Source organism: Hylobates moloch, unplaced genomic scaffold (assembly GCF_009828535.3).
Source record: "Hylobates moloch isolate HMO894 unplaced genomic scaffold, HMol_V3 SCAFFOLD_3, whole genome shotgun sequence".
NCBI classification, from domain to species: Eukaryota; Metazoa; Chordata; class Mammalia; order Primates; family Hylobatidae; genus Hylobates; species Hylobates moloch.
Window position 1 is genome coordinate 143,633,415 of NW_026652278.1, and position 13,899 is coordinate 143,647,313.

General features: G+C 40.8%; 1 protein-coding gene across 4 annotated transcripts in view; it reads right to left on the minus strand.

Moving 5' to 3' along the window:
* The window catches only part of FBXW7 (F-box and WD repeat domain containing 7), a 224,941-nt gene extending 211,427 nt beyond the window's left edge, over positions 1–13,514 (minus strand). For 2 of the 4 annotated variants that reach the window (XM_032148323.2, XM_058436825.1), the window contains exon 1: positions 12,545–13,514. The gene's annotated coding sequence lies outside the window, so the exon portion shown is untranslated. Of the gene's footprint in view, positions 1–12,358 lie in introns of all 4 variants that reach the window. The other 2 variants (XM_032148312.2, XM_032148321.2) reach the window with 2 other exon arrangements.
* Positions 13,515–13,899: the final 385 nt, after the last annotated feature.

Consider the following 13,899-nt stretch of genomic DNA (forward strand, 5'->3'; position numbering starts at 1 on the left):
TAAAGAAACCGAGGGAGGTTAAACAACTTGCCAAAGGTCATACAACCAGTAAAAGTGTGGTAGCCTGTACTTGAACCCAAACAATGAGGGCTCAAGTTCCTGCTCCTAATCACTGTTGAGCTCTACCACTAGTGACCCAGCGTTTATCATCTGACACATGAAAAGTAGTATTTTGACTCTTATCTAGCACTAAAAACTATAACTACCACTCAGTGAAAATTAAAAGTTCACCAACTCAATTCAAGATAAATTAACAAGCATTTTTTCAGCACTGATTATATGCACAGCACTAACTTTTAGAAATTAGAGTGGTTCAAAGAAGAAACTACCATTTATTAAGGATCTGGCTCCAGGACCCCTTTCACACATTATCTCTTTGAGATCTCACATCCCTGAGTGGTATCTTTTTTTCAAGAGAGTAAGCTCAAGGTCAAAATAGAAAAGTAGTCCCTGACCTAAAAACTTTCACAATTTAATTGGAGAGACCAAAAAAACCACATATTTTAAAGAAACTAAGCAAATTAAATATATCAGTTAACAATAAATAAAGGGTAGAAAACAAAATACGAGAAGGAAAAGTATGCAGTTAGACTAGTGAGAAAATAAATCTAAAAAGAGGTTTCTAGTATCTCCTCCTCTTAAGAAAATGGCATAGAAGAGCAAAAGAGGAGCAGCTGGGGAGGAGCAACATCTCTCTGAACGATGTGAAATACAAGTTTTGGGGACTGAAAGTTTTGAGATAGCCAATTTAAGTAGTAAGTTAAGGAAATGATGAAAACTATCATTTAAGGCTGTCTTAAAATTAGGATCAAACTGAAGCTAGTCCATGATATGCTTTTAGGATGCCCCTACCTCCAAACACTCTCCAGCACAGCAACAGGAACAATCAAAAAGTATGTAAAGGTTAAGACTGCTAGGGTTGGTTAATGAAAGCTTAGACAAAGTCCAACAACCAAATTTCGTGAGTGACACATCATCTATTTTGTTTTGTGTATTTTGTCTCTCCTAACCAGAAAGTAAGTTTCAAGAGAGCAGGATTTTTGTTTTGCTTATTTAGATAATTCCTGGCGTAGTAGGTGTTCAGTAAATCTGAACTGAATCTGCTGCTGAATAAAGGTAGTATTCAAAACAGTAACACGTTCAGGAGCAAAGATCACCAGTGTCTCAGCATTCAGAAAACCAGCACCCTCACAGAAATAACAATAACTTAATACTACAATATTTCTTATTATTGCAGCAGCTAACATTTACTGGATGCTAACTTAGCCAGACACTGTGCTAAAGGCTTACATGCATTATCTCAATCCTCTTAATTACCCTATAAAGGAAATAGGTACTAAACACACATGGAATAAATAACTTGCCTGAAATCACAAAGCAGCAGAGCTGGAACCTGGGTCTATCAACTCCAAAGCTTGCCTCTCAGCTACTATGTCACATACAGAATTACAAGCACCCCTCTCAGACAAAACTAGCGAAATAGAGTCAATGCGGAAAAAACAACAGAACAAAAAAACTCCTCTGTAAGTCAAAAACTTTTTGGCCATCCCCTTCTCCTAGCAGGTATGGTGGAAATTTTCCCACCCTAAAATAACACTGATTATCCCATACAAACTAAACCTTCAATGGTTTAAAGAACCCAAATGTTGAAAAGCTATGAATAAAAACCAATAATCTAATCATCATTTCAAAGGGTGACAGATAACAAGTGGTAACACCTCATGTCCACAACCCAAAGAAATAACAGGGTGTGACCTCTGACTAAGACTGAACTCAAAACTTCCGGAGTCACTCTCCCTGATATCTGCCTCTTCTTTCCTCCCTCCTTTACTGCCTCTCTCACCACCTCTGTACAACCCCACTCTCTTCTCCTGCTCATTTAAAAAAAAAAAAAAAAAAAGGAAATTTTGTTTCCTGTCTAAATGTCTAAATCTGGTAATATAAAAGTTTAGTATTTATCCGCAGGGGGGAAAAAAATCCACCTGCATAACACTCAGTAGAAAAAGGTTTCCCCACTCACTGTATAAGCATTCTAGTTTATACTATCAAATTCACACAGCAGTCAATTAAGAGACCACCAATCATGCAAAAGAAAACTTACAACCCAAATATTTATTTACACAACCTTCTAGTATTACATACATAATAATCAGGAAGAAATCAAATAAACTAGAGAGAACATGCTCTTCTTCCCATCCAGGAACTTATTATAGTCTTTTTCGAAAAACTATGAAATGTAAAGATCCCTGGAAGCATAATCCAAATCGTTACCAACAAAGAAAAGTATTTAAAATGCTGAAATTTTTTTAAACTAAAATATTCATTAATCATCTAACCAGAGATCCACTACCAGATAAACCAATCTAATTTCTACATTTACATTAAAATCTAAAGCAAACTTTCCTTAAAAGGAGAAGTCACAGCTAGCAAGATAATCAGTGCTAAAGAATATATTTTTTTAACTTTTATTTTAGGTTTGGGGGTACATGTAAAGGTTTCATAGGTAAACATGTGTCACGAGGATGTGCTGTACTTATTATTTCAACAACCAGGTATTAAACTCAGTATCCAATAGTTATCTTTTCTGCTCTTCTCCCTCCTCCTACCCTGCCCCTCAAGTAGACCCCAGTGTCTATTGTTTCATTTTGCTCATAAGTTCTTACCATTTAGCTCTCACTTGTAAGTGAGAACACGAGGTACTTGGTTTTCTGTTCCTGCATTAGTGTGCTACGGATAATAGCCTCCAGCTTCATCCATATTCCCACAAAAGACATGATCTCCTTCTTTTTTATGGCTGCATAGTATCCCATGGTGTGTATGTACCACATTTTCTTTATCCAATCTGTCACTGATGGGCATTTAGATTGATTCCACATCTTTGCTATTGTGATTAGTGCTGTAAGGAACATGCATGTGCATGTGTCTTTATGGTAGAATGAATTATATTCTTCTGGGTATATACCCATTAGTAATGGGATTGCTGAGTGGAATGGTAGTTCTGCTGTTAGCTCTTTGAGGAATCGCCATACTGATTTCCACAATGGTTGAACTAATTTACACTCCCACCAACAGTGTATAAGTGTTCCCTTTTCTCTGCAACTTACTAGCATCTGTTATTTTTTGACTTTTTATAGTAGCCACTCTGAATAGTCTGAGATGGTATCTCACTGTGGTTTTGATTTGCATTTCTCTAATGAGTAATATTGAGCTTTCTTTGCTTGTTGGCCACATGTAAGTCTTCTTCTGAGAAGTGTCTATTCACGTCCTTTGCCCACTTTTTAATGGGGTCGTTTCTCTCTTGTAAATTTAAGTTCTTATAGACGCTGGACAATAGACCTTTGTCAGATGCATAGTTTGCAAATATTTTCTCCCAAGAATGTATCTCAGTCCTTTTTTCTAGCTTAGATTTTTTTCATATACCTTAAACATACAGTTCTATTCAATAAACAGACTATGAAGGAAAGCATATCAAAACTGTTCTCAACATAGAATTTCTTTCCAAATACAAAAACAATCAAGAAGCATTTATTTATTGTATTGGCCAATAAAACACTTGAAGAAAAGGTATTTCGGAAAACCAATCTTGTATTTAACAAATACTAAGCACAGGCCGGGCGTGGTGGCTCACACCTGTAATCCCAGCACTTTGGGAGGCCGAGATGGGCGGATCACGAGGTCAGGAGATCGAGACCATCCTGGCTGACACGGTGAAACCCCGTCTCTACTAAAAATACAAAAAAATTAGCCGGGCGTGCTGGTGGGTGCCTGTAGTCCCAGCTACTGCGGAGGCTGAGACAGGAGAATGGCGTGAACCTGGGAGGCGGAGCTTGCAGTGAGCCGAGATCGCACCACTGCACTCCAGCCTGGGCGAGAGAGCAGGACTCCATCTCAAAAAAACAAACAAACAAACAAACAAAAACAAATACTAAGCACACAAAAAAAGGAATTTTTAAAATCCACATACTAATAATTTCAGGAAAAAACAAAAACTAAAATTAAGTGGTTAAAATAGAATCATGTAAACAAAATTATTTCTATCTGAATTTGGGATGTAAATGACACAGATAAAATTTCTGCTCAACTTCTTAATGATTTTTTAAAGCTTTTTATTTCCAAGGGTTAAAGAGATGGGCAATTAAAATAATTCCGTTATTCTGATAACTGAATTAGATCCTGCTATTTCTAAATGGGCAATTTAAACCACAGTCACTATCATAATCACTAACTATTCAAAAAAGGATTCTTTTCTGGTCCATGCACTACTGAGATCTTTGAAAATAAATTCAAATTCCAGTTATGTTCAATCAGTCTTTCTATTAAAAAAAAAAAAGCCCAACAGTTCTGTCATTTCTTCAGTTCTGTCATTTCTTCAGTTTTTAATAAAATGTTAATGAAGTTTTAGATGTTTCTGAAAACACAGAATTACTTCAGTATTATTTGTCAAACTCAAGTGTTGAATTTAAATGTTGGGCTTAATATAAAGCCTGATTTAAATCTTCTATCTACAGCACACTTTATAAGAACTTTAACTTAATAAATTAACACTGATGGGTCAAATGCTATATGTCAGGCACTGGATTAAGAGCTTTGCATGCTTTATATTACCTCATTTAATCCTAACAACCACCACATAAAGGACACGTTTTCCTCCATCAACAGGTGATGCCACCAAAATTAAAAGGATAATAAATAGCTTGTCTAAGGCCATGAAGCCAAGAAATTATTGAATTATGAATTATTGAATCAATATTATCAATGTATTTTATTAGGTAAATGAGAAGTAAACTAGCTGCCTGTTGCTGACTCCAGGTAGACTTGTTTTCAACCATTTGCTAATTATAAATTACACTTTTAGTGAAGCAACTCCTTCTCAGACCTAGAGAATGTCATGCAAAGGTATATTACCCCCCATTCACCCCCCTAAAAAGCATGCAATCCTAAAAGGCTGTTAAAAAATATATACACTCTGACCGGGCAATGTGGCCCAAGGCTGTAATCCCAACACTTTGGGAGGCCATTTCAGGAGGACTGCTTGAGTGCTGGAGTTTGAGAACCAGCATGGGCAATATAGTGAGACCCTGTCTTTACAGAAAATTTTTTTTAAATTTGCAGGGTGTGGAAGTACACACTTATAGTCCCAGCTACTCAGGAGGCTAAGGTGGGAAGATCACTTGAGCCCAGGGGGTCAAGGCTGCAGTGAGCAAAGATCACACCACTGCCCTCCAGCCTGGTGACAACAAGCAACCCTGTCTCCAAAAAAAATAATTTTAAACAAACCACACACACTCTCATAAGCATTGACTAGATCAGGAATTTTTGTTAAAAATTTAAAAATTATACACACACACACACACACACACACACACACACACATATATATATTCTTCCAAAAACAAACCAGCAATTTGCTTTGAGACTTCACATTTGGAACTGATAACATACATTGACAGGTTCGTTTAAGATGCTGTGAGATGAAAACGCCAAAGCCAGAGGATGTGATCCTCTCAGAGAAAAGGCCAAATAATATGAAAAATATTTTGTAGTCTTTTAATATTTCCTAAATTCCAGAGCAGTCATGCAGAAATGAACATCTAACACAATACACTAGGTACATGTACACAGACACACAAACACACACAGAGAGAGAGAGAGAGAGAAAACATGCTATCTCTTTCTTACAGCCAGATTTCCAGTAGCTATCTTCCAGCTAGAAAGAAAGGGCAAAGGTGACACAGCATAGCAACAGAAACTGCACAGTATCTGAATGATCCACTAGCTGTCCCTTAGGTCTGATGGGGGAAGAGCAGAAGATACTCAAGCAATAAGGTCTCTTGTGCATTTCTGTTTGTTTCTGATTTTCAACTACCTGCATGGCAGGATAATACAAGACGAACACTGGCTCTCGTATTTTCTTCTTATAAGCCTTCTGCTTCACAGAAATCAAGTGTTACTCAAAAATTGTAAAGCAACACCTCAGAAAAATTTAGTTAAATATTAAGTCTGTCATTCCAATATCCAGATTAAGTGCTCAGTGAAAACTGCAGATGCTCCCTCAAATGTTTCACAATTCTGAAGTTGTAATAGGAAGAAATTTTTAAAGATACTTGCACGTAAAAATATAATTACTAGAAGATATATATCCCATAGTGTTCAGAAAATGTCACATACTTTGAGAAAATACATTCCATTTAAATATACTGTCAAAGGTATCATGACAAAGTACCAAGGAGGTATCATCAGAAAGCAGCAAAAACATAAAAGTACATTAAGACATAAAACAGGATGATATTAAATGATACTAAAAATATTTTGTAAAGTCTTTTAATATTGCCTAAATTCCAGAGCAGTTATGCAGAAATGAACATCTAGCACAATACGCTAGGTACGTCTACACACATACTTTGTGTGTGTATGTGTGTGTACATTTTCCCCCATTACACTTAATGGGGGAAAAGTCTAAAAACAGGACAATTTAACAGCAAGAATTCATTATTTAAAAGCAACTTTACTCATCTTTTTGTCATGACAATTCAGCCACACTAAAAAAAACTAATACACATTTTTCCCTGGTCCACTCAAAGTATCAACAAACTAGAATATTTCTGTTTGGAGTATTTGCAGATAGAAGATGCATACCTTGTGTCTTTTAAATTGCCACTCATCCTTAGGCTTGGGACAAAGATAAAATTACTTGAAAAGGTAAAAATTAAAAGATTTTTTAAAATAATAAGTAAATAATACTTTCCAAATAAATAGGAAAGCAACTTTATAGTTACCTTCTAAAAGATGTACTAACATTGTCAGATTATATACTCTTTCTTTAAAAGGAAGAAGAAAAATTAAAAAGTAAATTGTTAGTTCAATTTAAGTAACAATATGTAGGAATACTATATATATAAACTAAAAGCAGGTTTCATACTAACTAAAAAGTGATCATTATTGCAAGAGTAATCTCCATCCCTGCCATAAACAAGGGAATCCTAAAATAAATAGGATTTATGAAACTAAATATACCATCACCCAATGTTGGTATCTGCTGACATATGAAACAAATATTTTAATATTAACTGAAATGTAAAATTGTACAAAGTGAATTACACTTTCTGAACAACACACATGATTCACTCTTAAAAATATAGCAATGCTGGCCAGGTGTGGTGGCTCACGCCTGCAATCCCAGCACTGTGGGAGGTCGAGGTGGATGGATTACCTGAGTTCAGGAGTTAAGAGACCAGCCTGGGCAACATGATGCATGGCCTTTGGGGTCATCTGGTGGGTGCTAAAACACACACACACAAACATATACCCTCGAGGCTCTCTAATTCCCTATCAATCCAAAAGTTGTTACCCATCTCTATCAAAAATACAAAAAAATTAGTCGGGCATGGTGGCGCATGCCTGTGATCCCAGCTACTCGAGAGGCTGAGGTAGGAGGATGACTTGAGCCCAGGAGGTGGACGTTGCAGTGAGCTGAGCTCACACCATAGCACTCCAGCCTGGGTGACAGAATGAGACCCCATCTCAAAAAAAAAAAAAAAAAAACCATACGCACACACACACGTGTACATATATACATGTATATACATCAAAGCTTTTTAAAGTACACATTTAAATGATTTAAGTGATTTGTTAAGACACACTAGTACTTGAAATTAACAAAACAAAAATTGCGGAGCCAATAATTCTACACACTGAATTAGTCACTGCAAGAGATTAAGACTTTAACAGATAGCAGTATCAAACTTTAATGCTCCTATAATTTGACTCATATTATTCAAAGCAACCATAAACACTTCTAATTTTACATACGAAGTAAATGCTTTACATTTATTTTCAGAAGGTTTCAAAAGTATGCCCGCAAGCTTCTTTACAGATAACTTTTGGCCATGATACAAAGCCAGTATATCACTAAATGCCAACTGTGGTTATCTTTAGATAAGAAATGCAGGTAGTCCCTACTTTTTAGCTGCATCCCTTTAAAGATGGTATCACCCCTGACCCTCAATCCATAGTTTTCATTACCATGAAGGCAAAAGTATTTTGTACAGTAGAGTATGTGCTTTATGCAGAATCATTTTAAATGAACTCAGAGAAAAACATCTCATCTAGAAAACAAAGACCACCAAAAATAGCCAGTCCTGGCTTTGTAGTGTAATAAAGCTCATACTGTTTGTTGGTGGATTTGGCAGTTGTCTATACCAGGGGTCCAAAAACTTCAGCCTATGGGCCAACTGGAGCATAGCAACATTCATTCACTTCCTTGTTGTCTACAGCTGCTTTCACACTCTAAGAACAGAATTGAAAGTTGTGACAGATCACGTGGCCTGTAAAACCTAAAATATTTACTAACTGGCCTTTTACAAAAATAGTTTGCCAACTCCTTCTCTACGCAATGAGATGTCAGAAGCACCAGAAGACTTCTCCAAGAACCATATCCAAAGTACAATTAAATGAGCCTAATCATGGCCTTTGGGGTCATCTGGTGGGTGCTAAAACACACACACACACACACACACATACACACACACACACACACACACACAAACCCTCAAGGCTCTCTAATTCCCTATCAATCCAAAAGTTGCCAAGGCAAAGTACATGAAGTTACCACTCTTCCCACTGTCCTTACTGGTAATTAACGTTAACTATAAATGGCTGCCTTCTAAAATTCATCTGAACATGGCTTCGACTGCACAAAAAATGTTGTGGAAAGTGAAGGGTGATGAGAGAAGGCCTCCATATGGCATATAATCCAATCCCTATATCTTCACCCTAGAATCACCTTAGACCTATCTCCTTGTTGAAACATCTCTTCCCCAGAGTTTCTGCCATTTGAATAATCACTGTTAAGAAGTCAGAGAAGCTACTGGGAAGGTGCAGAATTCCAACTAAGGAACACAAAAAAGTGTGAATATATATTTCCTTCCTCACAATCCTTAATCCTGTTAAAGTCAATACTAAATGCAAGCCGCAAAAATGTCTACATTTTTTTAAGTGCCAAGTTGCTTTTTGTTTTTTAATAAAAAGTTTAAAAGGAAAAAAAAAAGCATGTTCAGCACTACTGTGCCTACACAGGGATATCCCCTCCATTGTATGGGACACAAAGACACACACCAACTGTGAACAAGGGAAGCAGCCTTCTCTGTCAGCTATTTTTGGCCTCACTTCGTCATATTAAGACCAAACGTAGGATAATAATGCACAGCGAACTTTAAAACATGAATTTGAGGAAACAAATCTGTCCTTCTATTTATAAATTCCTTAACAATTAAATTATTAAGTATACTCTTCTGAATTTAATCTCAAGGGACCTATATACCCCATTAAAAAAAAAACTTTTAGCTTGTTTCAAAAATACAGAATAATATACCCTGGTACTAAACTGGTGGCCATGTTTAAAGCCTGCTCATTCCTTTTTAACTTCAACTCTTATCCACTTCTAAAACATCTATTTTAGGTAGCGTCTCATTCATTCGGATTTTCCCCCTAACTAAAAATACCCACTTTTCAGCTCTTCACTTTCCATCAGTACTCTGGGAAACCTAAATACTTTGAAAATAATTCCAACTTTACATTTTCAGCATATTACCTGCTAAACTATTTTGCTGTTTTGAAACTGCACCAGTATCCAATTGTTGCCCTAAAATTTCACATCCAAAGCAAAGTTTACTGTCCCATTTCCAAACTCTTTTTTGTAAGAAGCCGCTTTCAACACACTAAGCATCTTCTTTTTCACTCCTCCTTCTGTATAGCCCTGGATAGCCACGATATAATAAAAATGTTGGTTCCCTAGAAAAACAAAATCCTAATCCAGGCATAACGGCTTTTGCCTAAAATGTAATTTCTCCCCAGTCATCTGAAACTACTCTCACGAACACTCTTCTCAGTTGCTTCTTTGAACTGTAATCATGTGTCTACACAAACACAACTGACCCTAACACTACTCAACAACCTCCATCTGTATTCCCTTCAAACCAACTTCGTAATTTTATCTGTCCCTTGTGCCTTCCAATTCCAAAAGTCTTAAATATTTTGTCTCCACTTGCTCTTTTCTTCCTAAAAGAAACCTTCCCAGATTTGGCTTCAATACTTCAATTAGTTCTATATGTACACGTCCAAAAGCAACATTTCCCTAGTGAAAAATGTAAAAATATATTCACATCTATAAGTTGCCAAATAATATCTAACATCCAGTGTGGTCTTGGATAAATATTGGTCTATCCCCCCTCTCCTATAGCTTTGTGCAATTTGTGTTTGATTGTCTCCACCACCTACAAGTAAAAGCATCTCAAAGGCAGGGATCCCAAATACTTTGCCATTTCTACTCAAACATGCAATAAAACATTACCATAATGTTTTGGCTGGACGCGGTGGCTCACGCCTGTAATCCCAGCACTTTGGGAGGCCAAGGTGGGCAGATCATTTGAGGTCAGGAGTTCGAGACCAGCCTGACCGACATGGTGAAACCCCGTCTCTACTAAAAATACAAAAAAATTAGCCAGACGTGGTAGCGCATGCCTGTAGTCCCAGCTACTCAGGAGGCTGAGGCAGGAGAATCGCTTGAACCTGGGAGGCGGAGGTTGCAGTGAGCCGAGATCGCTCCACTGCACTCCAGCCTGGGTGACAGAGCAAGACTCTGTCTCAAAAAAAAATTACCGTAATTTTTAACCAATCTATAAAGCAATAAAAGTAGGTCCTAAAGTTAGTAAGCAACTTTGACAGAGTGCAACCTACATTCAAACTATACTTTGTTTCTTAGTTTGTCCTCCCCTCCTTCCCAAAATACAGCTTCTACATGACTACATTTCTCTTTACAACATCTTAGTGAAAAACAGAATACGTGACTCTGATTCTAACATTACATCTACTATTCAGTATTTTCATGTCAGTACACACTTAAAAGACAGAATTTAAAGTTCCTTACCAAAGCATAACAAGGCAACTAAAGAAAAACAATTCAGTGGGAGAAGTTCCAGAGGAGGGAAAAGTGGTCAAAGAAATGAAAGACATTATTCTAAGACAACAGTTGGAGAAACTGATGGTAGAAATAATGAAAGTCTATAAAATTAAGAAAAGATGAACTGAGGCTTGTCCTGATAATTCTTGAAACACAAACTCTGACTGTGTCCTGAAGGTTTAGGGACACAGGTATGGAATATGTAAATGAATTGTCACATAATACACAGGCTAATAAACTTGCAGAACTCATTACTTTAAAAAAAAGGACCAAACATTGTTAAGTTTGAGAAAGTTTTAAATTAATCAAGATCCTGAATGGAGAACTTCGAATAGAGAGAGAACCCCAGGCTTACATTCATTCCCACAAAGCATCTCTCAGCAGTGGCTTCAGACAGAACCAGCCCACAGTTGTCTAGACGGACCACAATTCTCAGTATAGTACTGTCTATGCCTTCTTACATAAAATTCTGCTCTATGTTTAACCCTTAAGGTCTGTATATGAAATATTAATTGCTTTCATGAACCTTTAATTTGGTACTCTGACAAGATACCTAAAATACAAGTCAAAGGTTTTATAAACTTCAGCTTTAAAATAATGGAAGGAAAAAATCATTCCTGACTTAAATATCAAAGATGTATCCTAAATTGATACAGAAATAAAGATAATTCAAAAAAGCAAAGCCTCAAACCAAATAAAAAAGTGCTGTAATTTGTTACTCTAAAAAAAAGGGGGGGGAAGGCAAAAAAATCACAACTTTTATAAAATGATTAATGTGATAAATGCTCTTCCCCAAGTAAGTTGTGATTCCTAACAACTCAAGTTCCTGAGTAACTGACATCTGTTACAGTGTCCTCCTGACACACATGAACTGGACCCAGGAACTGAGGTTAACTCCTGTACCAATAGGTACTAAAATGAACCTCTCTCAAGACAGGTTTGTTGTTGTTGTTTTTAAAAAAAGGAATTTTACTTTCAGAGGTCCATAGGGTAACTAGTTCTCATTCGGTAACATATATGAGAGTACCCCAGAAACAAAAAGTACACCGCACACACCCACAGTACCAGGAAAAGGTTACAGGTACAGATGGCCTCCGTGCGCACATATGCTCTGGCTTCCTCAATTTCCCTTTGCCAATTACTGGCCAGAAAGGTGCGAGTATTCACTTTGGAGAAAGAACTCCTCCAAGAGAAACCTGCATACTTGGATTACTCGTACAAAGAGCTAAAAAGTTACAAAATACAGGCCTCCCTAACACCTTCCCCCCCACCGTGAATAAAGCTAGACTCCCTCATTGATAGACTCCCAACACTACTGGAGAACATCAGCAAAACTCCCGGAGGAAGCGCCGGCATCCTCCCACTTTCTCCCCCTCAATTCCTTCTCCCGGGGCCACTCACACTTTTAGAGAAGAGCCGCGGCGCCGAGAAAGTGGGTTGGTTCCCTTCCTCCTTCGGACTGAGGCGGCAGCTGCGGAAGGCTCCGGCGCGGTACTGAGGAAGAAGCGGTGCTCGTGTCGCTAAACCAGGCGGCCACCCGGGTCTCTTCCGCGCTGCCAGGGGAGAGGAGACGGCGGCCCCGCTTACCTCCTCTTTTCCTCTTCCTGGGTCTTTTCAGGCTGCGGCTTCTGCCCGTCCAGGGCCACTTCTCCCGGGACAGTCAGGTTTGGGAGACTCCGGATTTTGTTTTTATAAAGTTTCCTCTGGGTGGAGGCTGCGGCCGGCCCCCCGGGTCCCCCCCGGCCCCGCCGCCCTCGGGACTGGGGCGGGGGAGGGGGGCTCTAAGAACTCCTCCCGGAGTCCAGCCAAGGAGCCGGGGGGCCGGCGACTGGCCAAGGGAGAAGACCCCCGGAGGGGGCTGAGGGGAGGGGGAAGGTGAGGAAAGGACGGCGGCGTCGGTCCTCCTCTCTCCGCCGCCCCAGCCGCCGCTTCACATCGGGGTCCCCGCCCCCCCGGCCGGGGGGTGGTTGCCGAGCTTGGTTGGGGCCCCGGTTCATACACTCCGGGGCAAGATGCTACGGCCCCGGGCGGGTGGCCGAGGCGGCGGCAAGGCGAGGGACCCGGCCGGCTCCGCTCGGCGCCGCCCCCGCTCCCGGCTCCCGCATGTGTCGCTGCGGCTGGGACCCCCCTCCCTACACCTTGGGGGTCTCTCGCCCCACGCCCCACAGGACGAGGCAGAAGCTCCGGCGCCTCCTCGGCGTTCTCTCACCGCGGAGCAGCTACCCAGTCCCGGCCCGTGGTAGCCGCCTCCCTGCCCCCCAAGCCGCCGGCTCCGGCTCAGGCTCGGGCTCCTGCCCCGGCTCCGGCGTGTGCAGCCGCCGCTGCCGGCCGGGAAGGTGAGGGGGGGAAAGGAGTGCGGCCGCGGCTCCCGCTGGCCCAGGTGAGAGCGAAGGTCTCAGCGGCGGCCAGTGCAGAGGGGCTGGATCTCTCGGATGCTCCTTCGCTCTCACTCTCAGCGGCGGCGGCAGCGGCAGCGGCAGCGGCAGCGCCCGGAGCTCAGCTCGCTGTCTCCCTCGCTCTGTGCGGGGCTCTCGCCTCACTCCAGAGAGAGGGGCGGGAGGAGAGCGGCGCCTGCCGATGACGCCAGTCACCTAGCAACCGCTCTCTTCCCCCTCCCTCTTCTTTCCGCTCTGAGGCTTCCTCTGCTGGCCTTTTTTCCCCTTCCAGCCACCCCGCCCTGGGCGCCTCTGGCGCGCTCTGATGACGCTCCAAGGGAAGAGGAAGTGGGGATCGGCAAGCGGGTGGGTGCGCCTCGGGCCGCGGGACTCGCAGCCGCCGCCGCCGCTGCCGCCTCTACGGCCGCGTCAGAACTGAAGAGAGGAAGGGGAGGAGCCGAGTCGAGCCTAAGCTGCCGCCCGATCTTACCCCTGACCCGAGGGCGGCCTGGAGAGCTTGCTCTGTAGCGGTTTCCTTCGGGGCAGGTGGGGACTGTTCCTTTGGGA